Below are 22307 nucleotides of genomic sequence, written 5' to 3'. Positions count from 1 at the left end.
CTGAGTTTTCACTGTGTCATAGTATGTACAGATTATTATACAAGAGCTTAAGTTAAAAATGTCCAACATTCTCAACAATATCAATCAAATATCTATGTCTTACATTGAACATGAAATAATCAAATATGAACAATCAGCAAGAGTGAGTGTGAATGTCCATATAATACTTCACTTCCCTTGATGGCAGGGTGAGCTACAGCACACTAGCTGCTGATGCTACACTTCCCTTGATGGCAGGGTGAGCTACAGCACACTAGCTGCTGATGCTGCACTTCCCTTGATGGCAGGGTGAGCTACAGCACACTAGCTGCTGATGCTGCACTTCCCTTGATGGCAGGGTGAGCTACACCACACTAGCTGCTGATGCTACACTTCCCTTGATGGCAGGGTGAGCTACAGCACACTAGCTGCTGATGCTGCACTTCCCTTGATGGCAGGGTGAGCTACACCACACTAGCTGCTGATGCTACACTTCCCTTGATGGCAGGGTGAGCTACAGCACACTAGCTGCTGATGCTGCACTTCCCTTGATGGCAGGGTGAGCTACAGCACACTAGCTGCTGATGCTACACTTCCCTTGATGGCAGGGTGAGCTACAGCACACTAGCTGCTGATGCTGCACTTCCCTTGATGGCAGGGTGAGCTACACCACACTAGCTGCTGATGCTGCACTTCCCTTGATGGCAGGGTGAGCTACACCACACTAGCTGCTGATGCTGCACTTCCCTTGATGGCAGGGTGAGCTACAGCACACTAGCTGCTGATGCTACACTTCCCTTGATGGCAGGGTGACCTACAGCACACTAGCTGCTGATGCTACACTTCCCTTGATGGCAGGGTGAGCTACAGCACACTAGCTGCTGATGCTGCACTTCCCTTGATGGCAGGGTGAGCTACACCACACTAGCTGCTGATGCTACACTTCCCTTGATGGCAGGGTGAGCTACAGCACACTAGCTGCTGATGCTGCACTTCCCTTGATGGCAGGGTGAGCTACACCACACTAGCTGCTAATGCTGCACTTCCCTTGATGGCAGGGTGAGCTACACCACACTAGCTGCTGATGCTGCACTTCCCTTGATGGAAGGGTGAGCTACACCACACTAGTTGCTGATGCTGCACTTCCCTTGATGGCAGGGTGAGCTACACCACACTAGTTGCTGATGCTGCACTTCCCTTGATGGAAGGGTGAGCTACACCACACTAGTTGCTGATGCTGCACTTCCCTTGATGGAAGGGTGAGCTACACCACACTAGTTGCTGATGCTGCACTTCCTTTGATGGAAGGATGAGCTACAGCACACTAGTTGCTGATGCTGCACTTCCCTTGATGGAAGGATGAGCTACAGCACACTAGTTGCTGATGCTGCACTTCCTTTCATGGCAGCAGGGTGTTCATACTAAATACTAAGTGCATCTGATGTGTGGGTTGATCTTTACTAAAACGAGTGTTAAGATTTGAACACACATGTACACTTACTACTGAGGGCGTGCCTGCAAGACTTGGTACTGTATATTGGCGAGCTCGAAATTGTCAAACGTTGACATGGTGCACACAATACACTTTACAATGATGTACGCCTTACCACGTTCAGTGATGACACTACATGATGAATTCCATTTTTGTCACAGGAGCTTTCAACACTGGTTATTGGCACATCAGGTGTTCTTCTTGCTGCGTAATGATGAGCTGTAATGGAAAAGATGAGTGATGAAAACTTATCTTCAAAACCTTTCTGCTAAAATACCTATATTATGCCTGACTGTTAATAAGCTAAAAGGATTGGACATTTGACATGTACATTAACTAAGATTCATTCCTTTGCTATAAGGCTTTCAGCCACAGTTCTTTTAAGTGTGAGTCTGATTACTTTGGCAATACCACATATAAATACATATAATAATAATGTTCGTTTAATGAGCTAGAAAATACCTCCAGATATTAAACTACCATTGAAACTTATATTTTGATGTATCGAATCTCAATCTGACAAAGTAGCAGAATGCTAGACAGCTCAGAAAGCTCATGAGCGAAGACAACAAAGCCTCGCTTGGAAATAGATGAAAGATGAATTTCACCTACCACAATTCAAGCAATTTGATCCAAAAGGACCCCCCTGCCAAGCCCCTAAGGAAAAGAAAGGGTCGTCAGCTAGCCAGGATGAACCCAAGACCTCATGCTGCAACCAGTAAGCAGAGACAAACTGATACTCAAGAGAGGCAGGGTCCAGCATGGAAAAAAAAAAAAAAAGTCTGCATTCTGTAGGAGGTACTGAAGCAAATTCCCTTGGACTATAGAAGACACAGCAGTGAAGATGGAACCTCCAAAAGAAAGACAAGACTTAATAAATAACTTAATAACCCTGTGGATGACCTCAGAGACCCGTACCCGTGAACAGAGAAGAAGGGAAACCGGATCAACCCAAAGCGTGTCCCCGGACACAGAAGGTGTGGCGCTGCAAATAACGGCGAAAGGCCGCATCCGTACACAACATAGGATGCACCCCCAGCCTGACCAACCAAGCATTGGTTGGAGGGAACCTTTCTGGAGGTGATCCAAGGACCTCTCTGGAAAGCAGCAGACTCATACCTCGCCAGAAAAGAACGAGGCAGCCGCAAACAAACAAGACAGAGCTTCGGAAAAACAAAATTGAACCGAAGGGACTACAACAAACCGAGGCGAAGACAGAAATGAGAGCACACCATCCAAAAACCAGGACGGCACAGGCCAACAACGCCCGAGACAGCCCACACAATGGGGCAGAAGGAATATCAAAAGAGAAAGCAAACTGGCGGAGCCGCTACGGCTCCGCCAGTGCCGCACGAGACAAGATGACAGTATGTGTCAAGACAGCAGTCCCAAACCCTCACGAGAGAAGGACAAGACCACGTCGACAAAAACCGCAGGATACCTATTGAAGAGACAAAAAAAAGGTAAGGACCGCCAGCAAAACCCCATACCGCCACCCGATCACCAAAGATGGTGAGAGACTAGTCAAAATTACCAGACTGGAAGACTCGAGAAGACCAAATCAGCCCCGATATGGACTGGAGACCGATCATTAGAGGAGGCGGAGCTAGGTTAAAACCACTGGGTTCTGACACTGAGCAAGCAGCGACCGAAACCAAGGCTGGCAAGGAGTCAGAAGGAACATCCACCAGGGAACCAGGAACCCAAACCCGGCGAGCCCGGAAAGAACTAACCTGGGCGAGCAGATCTGCCCCATCTGGGAGGAACCTCCCCCTCCACCAGGACCCTGAAAGGACCAACAAGGCCTATAACGGATGACAACGAGAAGCAGCAGCTTGCCGAAAGAGCCAAACTGTAGACTCTGCAAACAGCAAGGACAAAATAGTGATGATAACCAAAGAGCCAGGGCCTAGGCAGAAGCCAACGAGTAAGCGAGCACTACGAGCCAATACGTGAGACACGAAGCGAAAAACAGCGACACCGCAACCCGCAGGAGCAGTGCAACCAGCTCTAGCAAGGCAAAACAACGCATGCGAAGCAGAGGAACAGATGAGAGAACTACCCAGGACGTGTACCGCACCATGGCAAAAATGTACTATCCGGCAAAGGAACATATGGAATAAGCCGTAGCCAGGGCCATAATCCTAGCTCCCCCTGTCCCAACAAAGAGGAATAGTAGGGAGCAGAAGCGGATGATTGGAACCTACAGCCACCAGCAGACATTGCAACACAGAAGCTGGTAGGGACACACAAGAAGATGAAAGAAGTCAGTTCTACAACTAAAGAGCGGGGCTGTCCAATCGCAGGGAACTGAACATGTACACAGTCCAACTTAGCACCAACACTAGTATAGCCAATAAGCACATACCAAGGCACACAACAATGTGTAGCATAGAGGTAGGAAATGCAATGAAAATAGAATGTACACGATCAAGTAAAAATACACACACACTCCAATGTATACATAGAGTGCAGCCAGGCACTTAACGATGGCCAAGGAAGGAGTGTCTATAAGCAAAGAATGAGTCAAGGAATGAGTGTCCTTCTGATGTTCCATGGAACCCTTCCCCACACACAGGCCTTAGCCTTGGGCTGAGGAGCATTGATTTAAGCACATAGGAAGGCCACGTTAAGATGCACGCAAAGTGGCCAATCAACACGCCACAAACATCACCCAACACTCATCCAAAAACCAAGAACCAGCACCTGGCTAACAGTGTCACCACACCTAACAGTGTCCCCACACCACACCACGCGTACACACTATTGTGTAACAACACAGCTGAGCCGTGTAATATTCCGGGAGCAACGTTAGTGGATCATGTCCAGAGATGCGTGAACCGTAGAAGATGAGGTGTAGTGTAAAGGTGGAGTCGGCGCCACTCCAAGCCACCCCACACCCATAAAAGCAGAGAAAGAACAAAGTGTTCTCACCATATATAAAATCCAGAACTTCCCCAGTATCCAGGGGGGCTATGACTGGAGAGAAGACGAGCGAGAGCAGCGGAGAACCTGCGATAAAGGACGCCGGTCACCAACACATGTTTACACCGCACATAAACCAAAACAAACACCCTCAGTGTGCACCTGAAGACCGAGCTGCAACACCCAATCCTCGGGGAGGGTGCCTACAAGGTGTATTAAAAGAAGATTAGTAATGTCGAGACAGAGTTCAGAGATAAGAAGTAATGATCAAATAAGGAGATATAATATCAAAAAACGATAAGTAGTAAGGAAGAGGATCAATGGATCCTAGAAAGGACTGGAGGTAAGCCTCACCGGCAGATGACAGACGTTCCAATAATATTGGAAGAAACCAAGATCTTCCCAAACCTTCGAGACCATTGATACGCAAGCACAAAAGCACTGAGGCTCACATGGGCCCAATGGCATCCACGACCAATGGCCATGCAGGATCCCGAGACGATGAGAACCCGATTACGACATGACATAGAGGAATACATGTCCTAGAAAAGAAGGGTGAGAAAGTGGTAAAAACACCCACAGGAAGGACAGAACCGATGGACCCGAAGGGACAGAGAACCGAACCCGGGGAGGGGCCGACGCCCAAACTAAATCGTACAGGGGTACCTCGGTTTATGAGTTTAATCCATTCCTGGAGACAGCTCGTAACCTGAAAATTTGTAAACCAAAGCTGATTTTCCCATAAGAAATAATGGGAAATGAATTAATCCGTTCCTGACTACCCAAAAACCTCACTTCAAACTATATTTTATACCTAATTCACCCAAATCTACACTACAAAAGTATGTTCAAGTTATTACTTACCCTTGCTGATGACTGCTGTTGGCGTATGGAAGATGGTGAGGAGGGCGGAGGAGAGGTGTTACTGTTTGGAAGGGAAGTCCCCTTCCATTATAACATCAAGCAATGAAGATTTCTCTGGAGTGCACTCTCTGGCACGTTTTGCCTGCAAACCACTAGGTCCTGGTTGTGGCTCACTGCTTGATTTTCTCACTTTTCTCACAAGGAAACATTCCATTGAAGATTGTTTTTTTCCTTCTTTACAACACTTGTCTGTAGTGAGGCATCACATTGTCATTAAAAAGATCAATGCAATGGCCTACTACAGCTTTGTCTGGGTGATTCTTTTCAGCAAAACTTTGCAGTCTTTCCCATACTGCACACATTTTCTTAATTAATGAGGAAGGGACATTCTCTACTGATTCCTCTTCCTCCCTTGAAGATTTGTTGTACTGCCTAGCTAGTTCAACAATACGAGTACCATTTTCTTGCTTACGAATGATCTCTTGTTTTTCATCTATTGTCATCCTCACATGCGATTTCTTGCCTTGAACCTTACCACTGGCTTTCTTGGGACCCATTGTGAGATATATAACAACTTTTATGCTCAAATGGCCAAATATCCAACAAAGAACTTTAAATCCTTGAGAAGAATTGAGGCGGGATAGTCACTGGGCGCGAAGTACTGGTAAACTGAGGTGTGATCCCCGTGCCTCCACGCGCTATGTCGGCCTGTACACGTATCAACAAACTCATTACCCGATGCAAATTTTCCGACCAAATCGGGCTCGTAACCCGAAAAACTCGTAAACAAGGGTGCTCGTAACCCGGGGTTCCACTGTACTCAGAGGGGGGAATGAAAACCCCACTCCTTGTAATCTAAAGTCCCACCCAGAGGGTTGGAAAACCCAGGCGGGGTCCAACGGGGCCCCAAGGCCTCCAAGCCAGCCCTTCTCCAATCCCGGGAACCTCCATGTCAGGCCCCTGGGGCAAGTCGTCCTCCCAAGCCCCGGCCACACAAGAAAAAGCTGCGGCGACCAAAATAGCAGCAAGAGAATGGGCCCACTGGTCAGACCCCGGAGCTATGGCTGGAGGAACAGACTCGAATGCCTCCGACGCCACCCCAGAAGGAGTAACCCCCAAAACTGGCCGAGTCTCACAAACCTCTGAACCCTGCCCCGGCCCCGAAGCTCTCAAACACTTCGGAGTCGGAAGCAGGCGGGGTAAGACCCGAATGAGCCACAGCAGGGGAAGAAGGAGGGAGTGCATGCGGAACCAAGGCCGAAGTAACCAACACCCCCAAGTATGGTTCCCTATAAACAAAATGGGGCAGCCTCGGGGCATCTGGGGAAACAAACAACCTAGCGCGCTGCAACCTAAACCTATCCTGCAGCACACGAGCCGCCTGCACCCGAAATGTCAAAAGCAGAATGGGTGAACCGAGTCACAAGAAAGCAACAAAGTTCGCAGGACTCCGGGCCAACAGGCAGCATGATGAAGGCAAAAACAATGAGTGTTGCCCTGAGACAAGGTGACAGAGCAAGCCTCAAACTCGCAACAAGCGAGAGGGGACTCAGGGGCCACATCCATTGGACCCGAGTGCCCCCAAGGGTTACCCAGAGCCCCTAGACTGGATCTGCTAAGAGTAATCCCAGGCAGGGTACTGCTAACCGGCGCCCAAGCTACCAATCAACACTGCTAATGCTGAACCCCCGGGACGTGTCCACTCACGAGGGCGAAGCAGGGAGTACCACCAAATACAACAACCATAGTATAAAGGGGGAGGAACACCAAAGCAGAACCCCCCACCAGGCAAAAAAACTAGCGTTGAATGTAATGAAATGCCATTTTCTGGGTGAGACCCGAAGGCACCCCGGAACTTATCCAGGCTGATATGCTAATATCAGACTTTGGCATCAGTCTCCATTGGTATGGAGTTCTATGGGCCTACCGGGGACCACGAGCCAGAACCTGGTCTCCTCAGAGAGGCAAGGGGAGAAATGGCCTATAGAAACCCCCATGTGGTTGGAAGCATTCTGTCTGCCATCGACCGGGTCAGGCACCCAGAAAGGTAAGCGTCTCAAAACAAACCCCCTATTCTGGTGAAAATTGCTTCTACAAGCCAAACTGGTAGATAGAACTCCCCTAAAAGAAACGAGTAAATCATGACATCACATGTCGCTGCGCCGCTGTCTACGCAGCTCCCCCCTCCCCAGGAGGGGTAAGGGGGAGCCCCAGACCTACCGCGCCGGCTATCCACCATCAGTTCTAAGGCTGGATGTCAAAAATGCGAAAAACCGCCGACTGGGGGGAGGGAGGGATGCCAGGGAGCCTCCGGGTCTCACCCAGAAAATGGTGTTTCATTACATTCAACACTGGTTTTCTTGGGGGAGCCGCTTCGGCTCCCCGGAGCTAACTACCCACAGAGGAAAAAAGAGGGATGTACCCAGGAGGCGGTCGCCACACACTCCCCAACTCAAAAGACCTTCACACACTAACAGGGAAGAACGGAACCGGATCAGCACTAAGCGCGTCCCGGACAAAGAAGCCATGGCACGCAAATAACAGCGGAGGGCTGCAACCGAACACAAAACACGATGCACCCCCGGCCCGATCAATCAAGCACCAACAAACCAAGGACTTCTCCGGAAAGCAGCAGCCTCATCCCATGCCAGAAAAGAGGGAGACGGCTGCAGCCGAACAAACCAATCGCCACAACCGAAGGAGCAGAAACCCCTGCGCCGGAGGAGAGCAAGAAGCTCAGCGACCCAACCCCAAAAGGCAAATGCCAACAGGAAAAGAGCTTTCAAGAAACTAACCCAAACTGAAGGGGTCACAAACAATCGAGGAGAAGAAAAAGCACGCTGTACAGAGACCAGGACAGCTCAAGCGGCGCATGAGTAGGCCAGAGGTGAAACAATGCATGAGACAGCTTACGAACGGCGCAGATGTAATACCAAGACCGAAAGCAAGCCGAAGCGGCTCCGCCAGCGCCGCACGAAACGAGGCAACAGTATGTGGAAAGATGACGGCCCTGAACCCCCCCCCCCCAGAAAAGCCAAGTCGACGCCAACAGAGCAGCTACCTAAGAAGGGACAGAAGGAAAAGGAAGGACCGCCAAAATACCCCATACCACCGCCAAGAAGAAGCACGCAGGTGGGACACCAACACAGAAGTCACCTGACCATGAACTGAAGGTGAGAGATTGGAGGCAGAACGTAACCAGTCCCGTCAAAGTTCACCCGAGCCTAGGAAAAGGCAGAGCCGCGAGAATATCTCGGGCACGACCACCGAGGAAGCAGAGCCGGAAACCCAAGCCAGCAAGTAAGGAGATGGAACGTCTGCCGAACAGAAAAACTCCCCAATGCAAGCTAGCTCGCCAGGAGATCGGAAACTACAGGTCCGACGCAAGATTCCAGAGAAGGAACATCGCGAGACCTTGAAAATGCCAACAGGCAGGGCAAGCCAGGAAAACAGGAACCCAAACCTGGCAACAGGAAGGCCATAAGGCACAAACAAAACACACAACAGTGAGTAGCAGAGAACGATAAAGACCAGAAGAACAGCCCCAGCGGCCAGGGACAAGAGTGAAGCAAGAAGATGAGGAATGAAGAAGGCATGCAGCAAAACAGGAACAAAAGGGAACGAACCAATCACAAAGTCGCAGGTCCTGTCCCAACAAACCAAACTGAAGAAGGTGCAAAGGGTTGCCACCAGACCAGTACCCGAATCAAGGGGTATGAGCAATGAAGACAGACCAATGCACGCAAGTGCACACGCACCATGCGACACATGCGGAAGGAGCACCCAAAAAGCCAAATGAACACAAGAAGAAAACATTCCAGCAGCAGAGCAGTAAACAATTGGAATGCACGAGGAAGGGAAGTTGGGGAGCCGACCCCACACACAGCTGCAAGTGCAGACATGACAAAACCCAGATGTCAGGGAAGCGACAGGGGAGAGGCAGGACGAAAGAACCCAAGCTCAACCCCAGGAAGCACAACCAGGGGCGGACAACCAGGCGAGGACAGAGAACCAATGTACATGGAAGGGCCAAGCCAGGCACTCTGACGGGAAAGGAAAGAGGGACCACAAGAGAAGACCACGAAAAGTGCCACAAGCAATCCCCAACATGCAACCCCAGGCACAAAACTGCAGCAAAATGTCACCCCACAACATCCTGACACAGGAACAAGAACCATATGTCACCGTAGTACACGTTACCAATGCACACCTGCACCAGCAATATGCACCACACGCAACATGCAACATGTAGCTACTTCTCTCGGTGAAGGCAGAGAAATGGTGGAGGCTGACTCCAGACAGGGCCAAACGTAGATACGATAGAGCCCAGCAGGCCCAGGAACCTGCACACCAGGCGACCGACGGCAGAGAGGCGGGACCAAAGAGCCAGAGCTCAACCCCCACCAGCACAACCAGGTGAGCACAACTAGGTGAGCACACAACCTGCACCTCAACCATCGTACCTCGTAGCATGGATGAGGTGGGTCCCCTGATTGACTCGAGCATGGGTTGGACATGCATAAGAGTGGGACTGGACAGGTTGAAATAGAGACAGTCACCTATGTGCTGATGGTCTTGTATCCGTATCCAAAAATATATCATGTATATTTCATATAAACATACTGTATATGTAAATACATTTATATAAATATAAACGTATCCAGCAACTGGCAGAAAGAGACGCCAGACCGCAGAAACTCGCCTGTCAAACGTAGGCGCGAACGTGTTACGACACAATGTTGCCAAGAAGATCCCGGGAGCACCGCAAGGGGAAGGCCAGAGCCACACACGCAGGAAAGTAGGGTAGAGGTGAAAGAGACGCCCCACACCCATTACACAGGGAAAACCCCGGCGTCCTCCCCATAGCTGCAATCCAGAACACCCCAGGAGCTATGGGGCACGGACCGGAGAATGGAGAAGAGCGAGAGGCGAAGCACCCAAGAAAAAATGCAAAACACCAGCACTGGTGCATACCGCCCAGACCAAAACAACCCCCACGGCGCATGCGCAGGACACGCTGTCCGAACCTCACAACCCGCTCTGCGGGAAGGTGCCAATTAGGACTACTTTACAAGAAAAGTAGCTAAACAGTACACGACCTGAATGAACCACTAAAGAGAAGAAGTAAATCCCAAGCTGCAAGCCTTGGCAAGCAAGCCGTAAATCCCAAGCCGAAGTAAAGCCGCCCATCACATGGGACAGGAGTCAAAAGAGGAGTAAGCAGCGACAACATAGCCGGCTTACGAAAGGAAGACAAGGAACGCAATTGGGAACCCAATTGGGCTACAAGTAGCCCAATCCGGCGTCCCGAACTAGGAGTATGCAAAGAAAACGAGCAGCGTCTCTGCACAAAAGAACGAGACAGAACCGAAAACCAAGAATAAGCACAGAAAAGGACCAACAAGCCCTAGAAAGGACCGGAGGGAAGCCACATCGAAAGACAACAGATGTTCCAATCGACGGGAAGTAGCGAAAACCTTCCCGAACCCTCGAGAACGCAGAACCAAGCACAAGGCACAGTCGTACCCGAGACCAAAAGTCATGTAGAACCCCAAGAAGAAGGGAACATGATGGAGACATCCCATCCCAAGAAAATGGGGGGGGAATAATGGAGGAGAGCACCCACCTGCAGAACGAAACCAACCGACTCGAGGGACAAGGAACCGAGCCCGGGGAGGGGCCGATGCCCAAAAACTCATATGGCGAGGGGGGAGGAAAAACCGCACTCAGTGTAACCGCAAGCCCCGCCTAGAGGGTAGAAAAAAACCCGCGGGGTCCAATAGGGCCCTAGGCCCCCCCAGTCAGTCCCTCCCCAGCCCCGGAAACCGACACGACAGGCCCCGGGGCCGAGCCGTGTGGCCCCGGGGCCTGTCAGGGCCTAAACTCTTGTGAGTCCTAAACTCTTCAGGGCCAGACTCACAAGAAAAAACCGGGGCAGCCAAGAAAAAACTAAAGAAGGGAGCTCACTGGCAGACTCTTACAACATGGCTGGAGGAATAGGCTCGAATGCTCCCGTCGCTACCCCAGAAGGGGAATTCCCCAAGATCGCCCGAGTCTCAAAACCAACGACCCCGCCCCAACTTTGAACCCACAGACGGTAAGGAGCCGGATGCAGGTAGGAAGGGTGGACCAGATTAGATCACATCAGGGGAAAGACAAGGGGGCGTGGAAGGAACCGAAGCAACCAACACACCCAAGCCCCAACACCAACCAAAACGGGGCAGTCTCGGGGCTTCCGGGGAGCAAACAACCGAGAGCGTTGCCACCAACGAAGCTCGACGTGCCGTGCTGTCTGCACCCGCATAGCCATTAGAAGGACTGGGCAACCAAGTCGCAACAAAACTCGCAGGACTCTAGGCCAAAGGTGTCACCGACCTCACAGGCAGCAGACGGAGGCAAAGACAGAGAGAGTCACCCTGAGACAAGGGGACAGAGTAACCCCTCAAACTCGCACAAAGTGAGGGGGAACTCCGGGATCACATCCATCGGACCCTTGCGCCCCCCAGGGGTTTCCCAGGGTCCTGAGTGTTTACTATAAGAGGACTCAGCTCAGGTAATCCCAGGCAGGGTACTGCTAACCGGCGCCCAAAACTACCAAACAACATTTTAAGAACTGAACCCCCGGGACATGTACACTCATGTGGACCTAGTAGAAGGAACCACCTGAAGAAGAAAGAATACTCAGTACACAGGGGACAAGGGACAAGAATGAAGGCAGACCCCCCTCCACCAGGCAGATAAACAAAATGAAAAAGAAAACCCCGCAAGAGGACAGCGTACCCAGGCGGAACAGAGCCGGCCAACATGATTGGTGAAAACAAGCTGCGAAGCACCCTGCGCACCCACCAGTACCTGTGCCCCAAAACTGCCCTTACCCTAAGGTGAACAAGGGAGACAGAACACCCGAGCACACAAAGGGCGGCCGAAAACCAAGCAGTAACCGGCCTAGCAGAGGCAGAGCTCAAGGAACTTGTGGAAGGTGGCCCCAAGCCCCAAGGGCAGTACTTACAGGGCACCTAGGGAAGGAAACCCTAAGCACATGCAGCCTGAGTACTGGAGAATCACTCCCAGCTCACGCATCACCTAGAAGACAGTCACCACACTCTAGGTACAATACTGAAACAACTACCGGAGCCGGAGCACATGACCTCAGCCTTTAGCATCAGCCGAAGAACTGATGGTGGATAGCCGGCGCGGTAGGTCTGGGGCTCCCCCTGCCCCCTCCCGGGGAGGGGGGAGCTGCGCAGACAGCGGCCCAGCAACGTGTGACGTCATGATCGTTTGCTCGTTTCTTTTAGGGGAGTTCTATCCACCCATCGGCTTGTGATAGCAATTTTCACCAGAATAGGGGTTTGTTTTGGGACACTTACCTTTCTGGGTTCCTGACCCGGTCGATGGCAGACATAGAATGCTTCCAACCACACGGGGGTTTCTAAAGGCCATTGCTCCCCTTGCCTCTCTGAGAGGGCCAGGTTCTGGCTCGTGGTCCCCAGTAGGCCCATAGAACTCCATACACATGACTGATGCCAAAGTCTGACATTAGCATATCAGCCTGGATAAGCTCCGGGGAGCCGAAGGGGCTTCCCCCAGAAATAAAAAGAAAAGATAAACCTCGCAAGAGGACAGCATACCCAGAGGGAACAGAGCCGGTCGCTATTATAGGTGAAAACTAGCTACACAGTACCCCTGCGCCCCTACCAGTGCAAAATCTACCACTTACCCCAAGGCCAACTAGGGATGAACCTCCCCAAAACACTCGGGGCGGTCAATCGCCAAGCAGCAAAAGACCAACAGAGGTAGACCCAAGGTGACTTGTGGAAGGGAACCCCAAGCCAATAGGGCAGTACTTACAGGGCACTCAAGGAAGGTGACTAAGCACATGCAGCCCAAGTACCTTTGAATATTATTCCCAGCTCGCACACCACCGTAAGAGCAGTACTGAAACAGAGAACAGAACAACAAGAGTCTGGAGCTGGAACCACAATGACCCAGCCATATCCCATCAGATGAAGAACTGCAGGGTAGATCGCTGGTGCGGGGGTTCCGAGGCAACCCCTTTCACCTCCCGGGGAGCGGGGAATTGCGCAGACATGCAGCGCGGCTCGTGTGACATCATGCTTGTTTGCTCGTTTTCAATTGGCGAGTTCTGTCCACTAATTGGTCTATTTTCATCATTTTTAACCAAGATAGGGGTTTGCTTTGTGGTGCTTACCTTTCTGGGTGCTTGTCCCGGTCAATGGCAGATATAGAATGCTCCAAAATCACAAGTGCATTCTACAGGCCATTGTTTCTCGTGCCTCTCTGACAGGGTCAGGTTCTGGTTCGTGGTCTTCGGTAGGACCAAGAAGTCCATCAAAGAACTTTGGACTGATGCCAAAGTTAGGGATATCCACATCAGCCTGGATAGCTCTGGGGAGCCGTAAGGGCTCCCCCCAGAAAAATGGTTTAAAAATACACCATAGATACTGTAAATAATGCCGCGAAAATAAATTTGCAGCAACTCGGGCTGCTTCAACATCGCGCCTGACCTTCCCGGGACGCACCACGCTCGAGCGACGAAGATCTGTAATGTTATCACCCAAGTTCTCGGCTCATTTATGTCATTGGTAAGTACAGTGGTACCTCGGTTTACGAATGCCCCTCTTTATGAACTTTTCGGGTTACGAGCCTGATTTCTATGGAAAATTTGAATCGGGTAAAAAACTCTACCCTGGGATACGAGTTTGTTGATAGGTCACCCACCACGTGCTGACCTAGCACATGGTGGCATGGTGATCGCACCTCAGTTTCCAGTCCGTCCTCCAAAAATGGGGTGGTAAATGTAAGAAGACAAATAAGTGCAATTATGTACTATTCATAGCAGTTAGGAATTGTACTTATTTTCACATAGTATTAAATCGTACTGTCAAATATATTGTGAATATTTGAGTTTACCTGAAAAACTGAATAGAAAACCACAACCACACCTAACCGTCTTAGTTTTTGAAGATAATAATTTTATTGCTTCTTAATTACAATTAGTACTTAACCTATAGCTATATTGATATTACAGTTTTATAAAACTAATAAAACAAAGCTAAAATATATCAATAAATTGTAAAGTAACTCAGGATATTTAAAATTTTGTATAAAATCTATATTGTTTAATAAACCTAAAAAAGAAATTCCTGATATTTAAAACTTGTGTACAGCAAATTGAAATTGACAACTTCATCCTAAAATTCTGAGTGTCTTAACAGAAAACGAGGAGAATTAAATCGGGGGAGGGGGTTGGGTATATGTAACAGCCCCATAAGTGCAATTATGCACTGGTTATGACAGTAAGAAAGTGTACTTATTACACTTAGTATTAAATCGTACTGTCAATTCGGAGAATGGGTTGCAGCTTCCCAGTGCCTCCCACCTAGTGACTATCCCGTCTGAATTCTCTGCAAGGATTTACAATTCTTTCGGCTTTTTGGCTATTTGAACATAAAAAGTTGTTATTATATATCTCGCCATGGGGTCCCAAGAAAGCCAGTGGTAAGGTTCAAAGCAAGAAAACACATGTGAGAATGACCATAGAGGAAAAACAAATGATCATTCGTAAACATGAAACTGGTACACGTGTTGTTGAACTAGCTAGGCAGTACAACAAATCTTCAGGGGAGGAGGAGCAGCAGGAGGCAGTAGAGAATGCCGCTTCCTCATTAATTAAGAAAATGTGTGCAGTATGGGAAGAACTGCAAAGTTTTGCTGAAAAGAATCATCCAGATAAAGCTTTAGCAGGCCGTTGCATTATCTTATTAATGGCAATGTGATGTCTCACTAAAAACAAGTGTTACAAATAAAGGAAAAACAATATTCAAGAAAAAACCAGCGATGAATGTAATGAAACGCCATTTTCTGGGTGAGTCCTGGAGGCTTCCCAGAGCTTACCAGGCTGATATGCTAATGTCAGACTTTGGTATCAGTCATGTGTACGGAGTTCTCATGGGCCTACCGGGGACCACGAGCCACAACCTGGCCCCCTCAGAGAGGCAAGAGGAGCATTGGCCTATAGAAACCCCCGTGTATTTGGAAGCATTCTTTGTCTGCCATCGACCGGGTTAGGCACCCAGAAAGGTAGGCGTCCGAAAACAAACCCTATTCTGGTGAAAATTGCAACCAAAAACCGAACGAGTGGATAGAACTCCCCAAACAAAAACGAACAAACTAGTATGACGTCACCCATCATCGTACCCCTGTCTGTGCAGCTCTCCCCTCCCCGAGAGGGGGAAGGGGTAGACCCAGACCTACCATGCCGGCAATCCACACCCCAGTTCTGAGACTGGATGTCAAAACACGTGAAAAAATGCCGACCAGAGGGAGGGAGGGAGGGAATCTGGGGACCCTCCGGGACTCACCCCGAAAATGGCGTTTCATTACATTCAACGCTGGCTTTCTGGGAGGAGCCCCTATGGCTCCACGGAGCTAACTACCCACAGAGGAAAAGAATTGGGACAGACCCGGGAGGCAGTCGCCGCACACTACTCACCCGAAGTCGAGACAACAACAGGCCGCATCCGCCAACCCAAAGCGACACAGGCCCAACTGGGCCCAGGAACGTGTACAAGGTAACGAACAGCCAAGGACCCTGTTCGACCGCCAAATTCCCCATGCCCGAACGTCCTCCCAGGACACAGTACCAAAGACGGCAGCAAGAGCCGCAAACTTGCGGACGTCATGGGCACGGAGTTAGACCGCAGGCTGGAGAGCCTTAATCGGACAAAAACAAAACGCACCCCTGGCCCAACCAACCAAGCATCAACAACCCCCAAGTACCCCTCCAGAAAGCAGCAGTCTCATTCTTCGCCAGAAAAGAAGGAGAAGGCAGCAGACGACCAAACCAATCACCCCAATCAAACCAGCAGAAAACCTCTGCGCAGGAGGAGAGAATGAAGCTCACCTACCCGACCCCCATAGGCCAATGCCAACCGGAATAGAGCCATCCAAAAACAAACCGGAACCGAAGGGGCCACAAGAAAACGAGAAGAAAGAAAAGAGCACTCTGTCCAATGACCAGGATGGCTCAAGCGGCGCAAGAACAGGCCGGAGGTGAAACAAGCACGAAACAGCTTACGAACTGAGCAGATGAAAGTCTGAAAGCAAGCCGAAGCGGCTCTGCCAGCGCCGCATAAAACGAGGTGACAGTATGCAGCAAGTCGACGGCCCCCAACCCCCAGCAGAAAAGCCAAGCCGATGCCAACAAACGCAGCCACCGAAAAAGGGACAGAAGGAAAAGGAAGGACCGCCAAAACACCCCATACTGCCGCCAAGAAGCACACAGGTGGGACACCAACAACGAAGCCACCTGACCACCAACGGACACGAGATACCCGAGGCAGAATGTAACCAGCCCTGCCAAGGGTCATCCGAGCCTAGGAAGAGGCGGAGTCGCAGGAAGATCTCGGGTGCGACCATCAAGGAAGCAGAGTCGGAAGCCCAAGCCGGCAAGAAGGAGATGGAACGTCTGCCAAACAGGAAACTCCCCAACGCGAGCAAGCTCGCCAGGGGATCGGAAACCACGGGCTCGACGTGAGACACCAGAGAAGGGACATTGCAAAACTCTGAAAAAACCAACAAGCAGGTCAAGCCAGGAAAACAGGAAACCAAACACGGCAACAGGAAGGCCAAAAGACACAAACAAAACACACAACAGTGTGAAGGAGGAAATGATAAAAAGACCAGCAGAAACGGCCCAGCACCAGCGGCCAGGGACAAGAGTGAAGCAGGAAGACGAGAGGAATGCATGAGGAAGGAAGCCCACACCCATTGTCCAGTGCAGAGAAGAGACCAAACTCATCCCCAGCCAGCACAACTAGGCAAAGACAACGGGGTTAAGACAGAGAATCCATGGAACATGGAAAAACCAGGCCCGGCACAGCAAGACCGGCAAGAAAGGAGGGCCCCAGAAAAATCAAGGGAACAAAAAACCCAAACAAGGAAGGCGCCAGAAGGAGCACAGAAGGGCCGAACAAAACGCCACAACCATACCCCCACATGCAGCCGCAGTATCAAAACCGCAGCAAAATGTCACCAATTTCAAAGCATTATATGACAAAGAGTGCTGGGGAGACGGGACACCACGAGTGTAGCTCTGATCCTGTAACTACACTTAGATAATTACACTCCCAGGGGAAGTGACAGGGTAGATAAAGATTAACTGTAACACGAGTGGCAAACAACAAGGGGACACAGGGACGTTAGAAGTAACGTGTGCAGTGTAACAGGCAACCGATGGAACACATTAGGCAGCCCATACCTGGGCTGACCTCATACACAGCTCCAAGTGTAGAGACAAGAGAGCCCAGGAGGCACAGGATCCGCACATCAGTCGAATGACAGGTGAGAGGCGGAACCAAAGAGCCAGAGCCCAACCCTGCAAGCACAACTAGGCGAGCACATAACACCCTAGACACAGGGTGTTCAAGCTTATCCCAAGTTCTTTCCCAAGAGGCAGACAAGAGGAGCTTCAGCATATTTCAACAATCGTAGTACAGGATGAGGATAGTGAGTGGTGTTCCAGAGAACATAAAGGTATAGTGATTTTGAAAAATAGGTGAGATAACAGGAATGTGCTAAGGGAAGTGAAAAATTGGATGAGAAAAAGTTGCCCTAGTGTTTCTAGTGCAGAGAAGAACATTCAAGATGGCCGCCAGCAAGAGGATATACAAAACAGAGCTTGATTTTGCTGGATTCAGTGAAGAAAGCATTGATATAACCAGTCTATACAACAAGTTGGTAAAAATAGATACTATAGTGACCTCTCATGTAGAAATAATTAGTAAATTGAAAGAAAGTAATGACCATTTATATAGCAAAGTTGTATGCCTTGAGGGTTTAGTGAAAGACTTGTGCAAGAATAAGAATCAGTTGGAAACAAATTGCAAAGCCATGGAAGAAGAAAATAAACTCTTACAAATAGCTTTGGAAGAAGTTAAAGTAAATTTAAACATAAATGACTACAATAGGTTAGGTAAGGAAATTCAACAGGAGAAACAGCTTTTGTCAGCATAGATGGAGGAAGTTATACAGGGAATAGAACAGTACAAGAAAGATATGCAACTCACCTATGCATAAGTGGCCAAGGAGAAGGAAAAAATTTAAGAAGCAGTAAAGGAAGTCAAACACTGCAGCAATCAAGATAAAACAAACATTAGGGTGGAAGTGAGAAAAGAATTGGCATCTAACCCGAAGTTGGTGCAAAACACAGTTGATCGGAGTAAGTCCCTGATCATTTTTGGCTGCAAAGAAAAGGAGATAACATCTAGGACAGAAAGAGCTGTAGAAGAAGCAAAAGTAGTAGATAAAATTGTTGGCCTCGTAGAAGGTCTTACAACCATAGAGAATATGTGCGACTACAGGAGAATAGACAAATATGTAAAAGGGAAAGATCGACCTTTGAGGATCACCCTAAATAGTGCCAAACAGATGGAAGAAGTACTAAGGAATGCTAGAAAATTACAAAGTGATGAGGATGGGAAAGTGTGGTCGTTAAGACGAGATCTTTCAAAAGAAGATAGAGAGAAGCTGAAACTGAACCTCGCCGAGGCAAAACGTTTAAATGAGAGCAGGAATGAAGAAGAAATCAATTCTTTTTTTCTACAAAGTGATATGGGTAGGCAGACCAGTAAAGTGGTACATAAAGGCAAACCAACAAAATCATTAGAGAAAAGGGGAGTGAAAAATAAGAATAGGGGGAACAAGTACCTGAAGATTGCATACACAGACATTGATGGAGTAAGATCAAAGATACTGGAGTTAAGTGATGTAATACAGCTGCAGACACCAGACATTGTTGCACTCACGGAGACAAAACTTGAAGATGTTATTTTAAATCAGGTCATATTCCCAAGGGGCTACTCAATTTGGAGACGGGACAGAAAAATTAGGAAAGGCGGTGGCGTTGCTGTGCTGGTGAAAGAACACCTAAAGGTGAAGGAAATAATGACTGCCAATCCACAAGAAGTTGACATAATAGCACTAGAGATCTGCCATGAGGATGATAAACTAATGATCATAAATGCATATAGTCCACCGCCAAGCAGCACATGGTCAAAGCAGGAGCTAGATAGTAAACGAGAGGGTCTTATAACAATAATGAGAGAGATCATAGCGAGAGCGGATAACGATAGTTCACGACTGTTGATAGTCGTCGACTTCAACTTGAAATCCATGGACTGGGAAGCATATGAAGCTAAAACAGAAGATTTTTGGACCTGTAAATTTGTAGACCTCATCCTGGAAACATTCTTGTATCAACATGTTAAACAAGCTACGAGGATGAGGGAAGGGGAAGTTCCCTCCATGCTAGATTTGATATTTACCAGGAAGGAGGAAGAAATATTTGACATTCAGTTCCTTCCTCCCTTGGGTAAAAGTGACCATGTCTTTTTGGAAATAAAGTATGCAATGCGTTATAATCTGGAAGAAAATATGAAGGTTGATGCAATTGAAAAACTTGACTTTAGGAGAGGACATTATGGCAACCTTAGAAAAAATTTTAGTGAGTATAATTGGACAGATTTGTTGCTAGGCGCAGGAAGTGAATGAGATGTATGTCAAGTTTTGTGAAATAAATGATAAAGGCACAAAAAAAACAGCGTTGAATGTAATGAAACACCATTTTCTGGGTGAGACCCGGAGGCTCCCCGGAGCTTTACCGGCTGATATGCTAATGTCAGACTTTGGCATCAGTCATGTGTATGGAGTTCTAGGGCCTACCAGGGACCACGAGCCAGAACCTGGCCCCCTCAGAGAGGCAAGGGGAGCAATGGCCTATAGAAACCCCCGTGTGGTTGGAAGCATTCTATGTCTGCCATCGACCGGGTCAAGCATCCAGAAAGGTAAGCATTCCAAAACAAACCCCTATTCTGGTGAAAATTGCTACCTAAGCCGAACTAGTGAATAGAACTCTTCAACAGAAAACAAGGAAACTAGTATGACGTCATACGTCACCGCGCCGCTGTCTGCGCAGCTCCCCCCTCTCCGGGAGGGGGAAGGGGGAGCCCCAGACCTCCCACGCCGGCTATCCACCCATCAGTTCTGAGGCTGGATGTCAAAACACGCGAAAAACGCCGACCGGAAGGAGGGAGGGTTGCCGGGGAGCCTCCGGGTCTCACCCAGAAAATGGCGTTTCATTACATTCAACGCTGGTTTTCTGGGGGGAGCCCCGTCGGCTCTCCGGAGCTAACTACCCACAGAGGAAGGTCAAAGGGACAAAACCGGGAGGCGGACACCACGCACCCCCCAAGGAGGCGAGACAACTGGCAGCAAACGCCAACCCAAGGCGCCACAGCCCCGAAAATCCCGGGAACAACACGAGAACCACGAGCAGCAAGGCCCCTGCACGAACACCAAAAATCCATGCCCGAAAGACTGCAAGGCCACGTCGCCCAGACGGCAGCGAGAGCAGCGAAGCCACGAACGCCACAGGCATGAGGGAAGAACACAGGCAGCTTAGCCGCAAGAACACGGCTGACCACCCGGGACACCACCACCCCGCGAACCGGGAAGAACAGAACCGGATCAACGCAAAACGCGCTCCAGACCCAAACGCCGTGGCACGCAAACAACAGCGGAGGGCCGCCACTGAACACAAAAACGACACACCCCCGGCCCGACCAACGAAGCACCAACAAACCCTGGACCCCTCCAGAATGTAGCAGCCCCACCCCGCGCCAGAAAAGATGGAGACTGCTGCCATCAAACAACCAAAACGCTAAAACCGAAGGAGCAAGAAAACTCAGCAAACCGACCCCCAGAGGCAAAGGCCCAAAGGAAAGAGCCGACGAAAAAACACACCGGAACCGAAGGGGCACTACCAACCGAGGAGAAGACAGAGCACGCTGACCAGAGACCAGGATGGTGCAAGCGGCGCACGAACAGGCCGGAGGTGAAATGACGCACAAGACAGCTGACTAACGGTGCAGAAGCAACACCAAGACCGAAAGCAAGCTGAAGCGGCTCCGCCTGCGCCGCACGAAAAGAGGCGACAGTATGTGGCAAGACGACGGCCCCCAACCCCCACTAGAAAACCAAGCCGAGAGTAAACCAAGCCAACAAGAGGAACCACCTAAGAAGGGACAGGAAAAGGAAGGACCGCCAAAATACCCCATACTGCCGCCAAGAGAAGCACGCAGGTGGGACACCTACCACGAAGCCACCCGACCACCAACCAGAGGCGAGACCACGAGGCAGAACATAAGCAGCCCCGACAAGGCTCCCCCGAGCCCAGGAAAAAGGCGGAGCCGCGAGAAGATCTCGGGCACGACCACCGAAACCCAGGCGGCACAAGGAGATGGAACGTCTGCCGAACAGAAAAACTCCCCGAAGCATGCAAGCCCGCCAGGAGTTTAGAAACGACGGGTCCGACGCGAGACATCGCAAGAACCCCCCCCAAAAAAAAAAAAAAACAACAACAACCGGCAGGGCAAGCTAGGAAAACCAAAGAAGGCGGAAGGGTCGCCGCCAGAACAGGACCCGAACCAAGGGGCACGAATAACTGCAACAGACCGAGACAAAGAAGCACATCACAGGACACAGGCTGACCAACGCCTAAGAACACACGCAAAACATCCCTGCTGCAGAGGAGGCAGGAAGAAAGAGCAGAAGCACAAAAAAAAAAAAAAAACAGGAGAACAACCAGGGGTGGACAATCAGGCAGGGGCAAAAACCCCACGCAATCCCCAGGCACAAAACGGCAGCAAAGTGCCACTCCACAACCGGACACAGGAACAAGGACACGCCACCGTGAAACACAGTACCAATGCACACGTGCAGCAGCAGCAACAGGCACCACTGCAACATGCAACATGTAAATAGCAACTCCCCTCTGCAAAGGCAGAGAACGGAGCAGGCAGACCCCAGACAGGGCCAACGGAGAAACGACAAAACCCTGCAGGCCCAGAAACCTGCACCAGGCGACCGACGGCGGAGAAACCCCGCTCGATACCTGCTGGATGAGGTACTGGGAGCTCTTTTACACCTCAAGCCCGGCCCAAGGTCAGGCCAGACCGGCCAGAGG

General features: G+C 49.9%; 1 protein-coding gene across 4 annotated transcripts in view; it reads right to left on the bottom strand.

Annotated features, from left to right (window-relative positions):
• The window catches only part of LOC123763967 (zinc finger protein 271), a 99429-nt gene that overhangs the window by 39890 nt on the left and 37232 nt on the right, over positions 1-22307 (bottom strand). For 2 of the 4 annotated variants that reach the window (XR_011231215.1, XM_069339837.1), the window contains exon 2: positions 1481-1690. The gene's annotated coding sequence lies outside the window, so the exon portion shown is untranslated. The remainder of the gene's footprint in view (positions 1-1480; positions 1691-22307) is intronic. The other 2 variants (XR_006773507.2, XM_045751350.2) reach the window with 1 other exon arrangement.

This window comes from Procambarus clarkii, chromosome 5 (assembly GCF_040958095.1).
Source record: "Procambarus clarkii isolate CNS0578487 chromosome 5, FALCON_Pclarkii_2.0, whole genome shotgun sequence".
NCBI classification, from domain to species: domain Eukaryota; kingdom Metazoa; phylum Arthropoda; class Malacostraca; order Decapoda; family Cambaridae; genus Procambarus; species Procambarus clarkii.
This window is presented reverse-complemented; position numbering and strand designations above follow the sequence as displayed.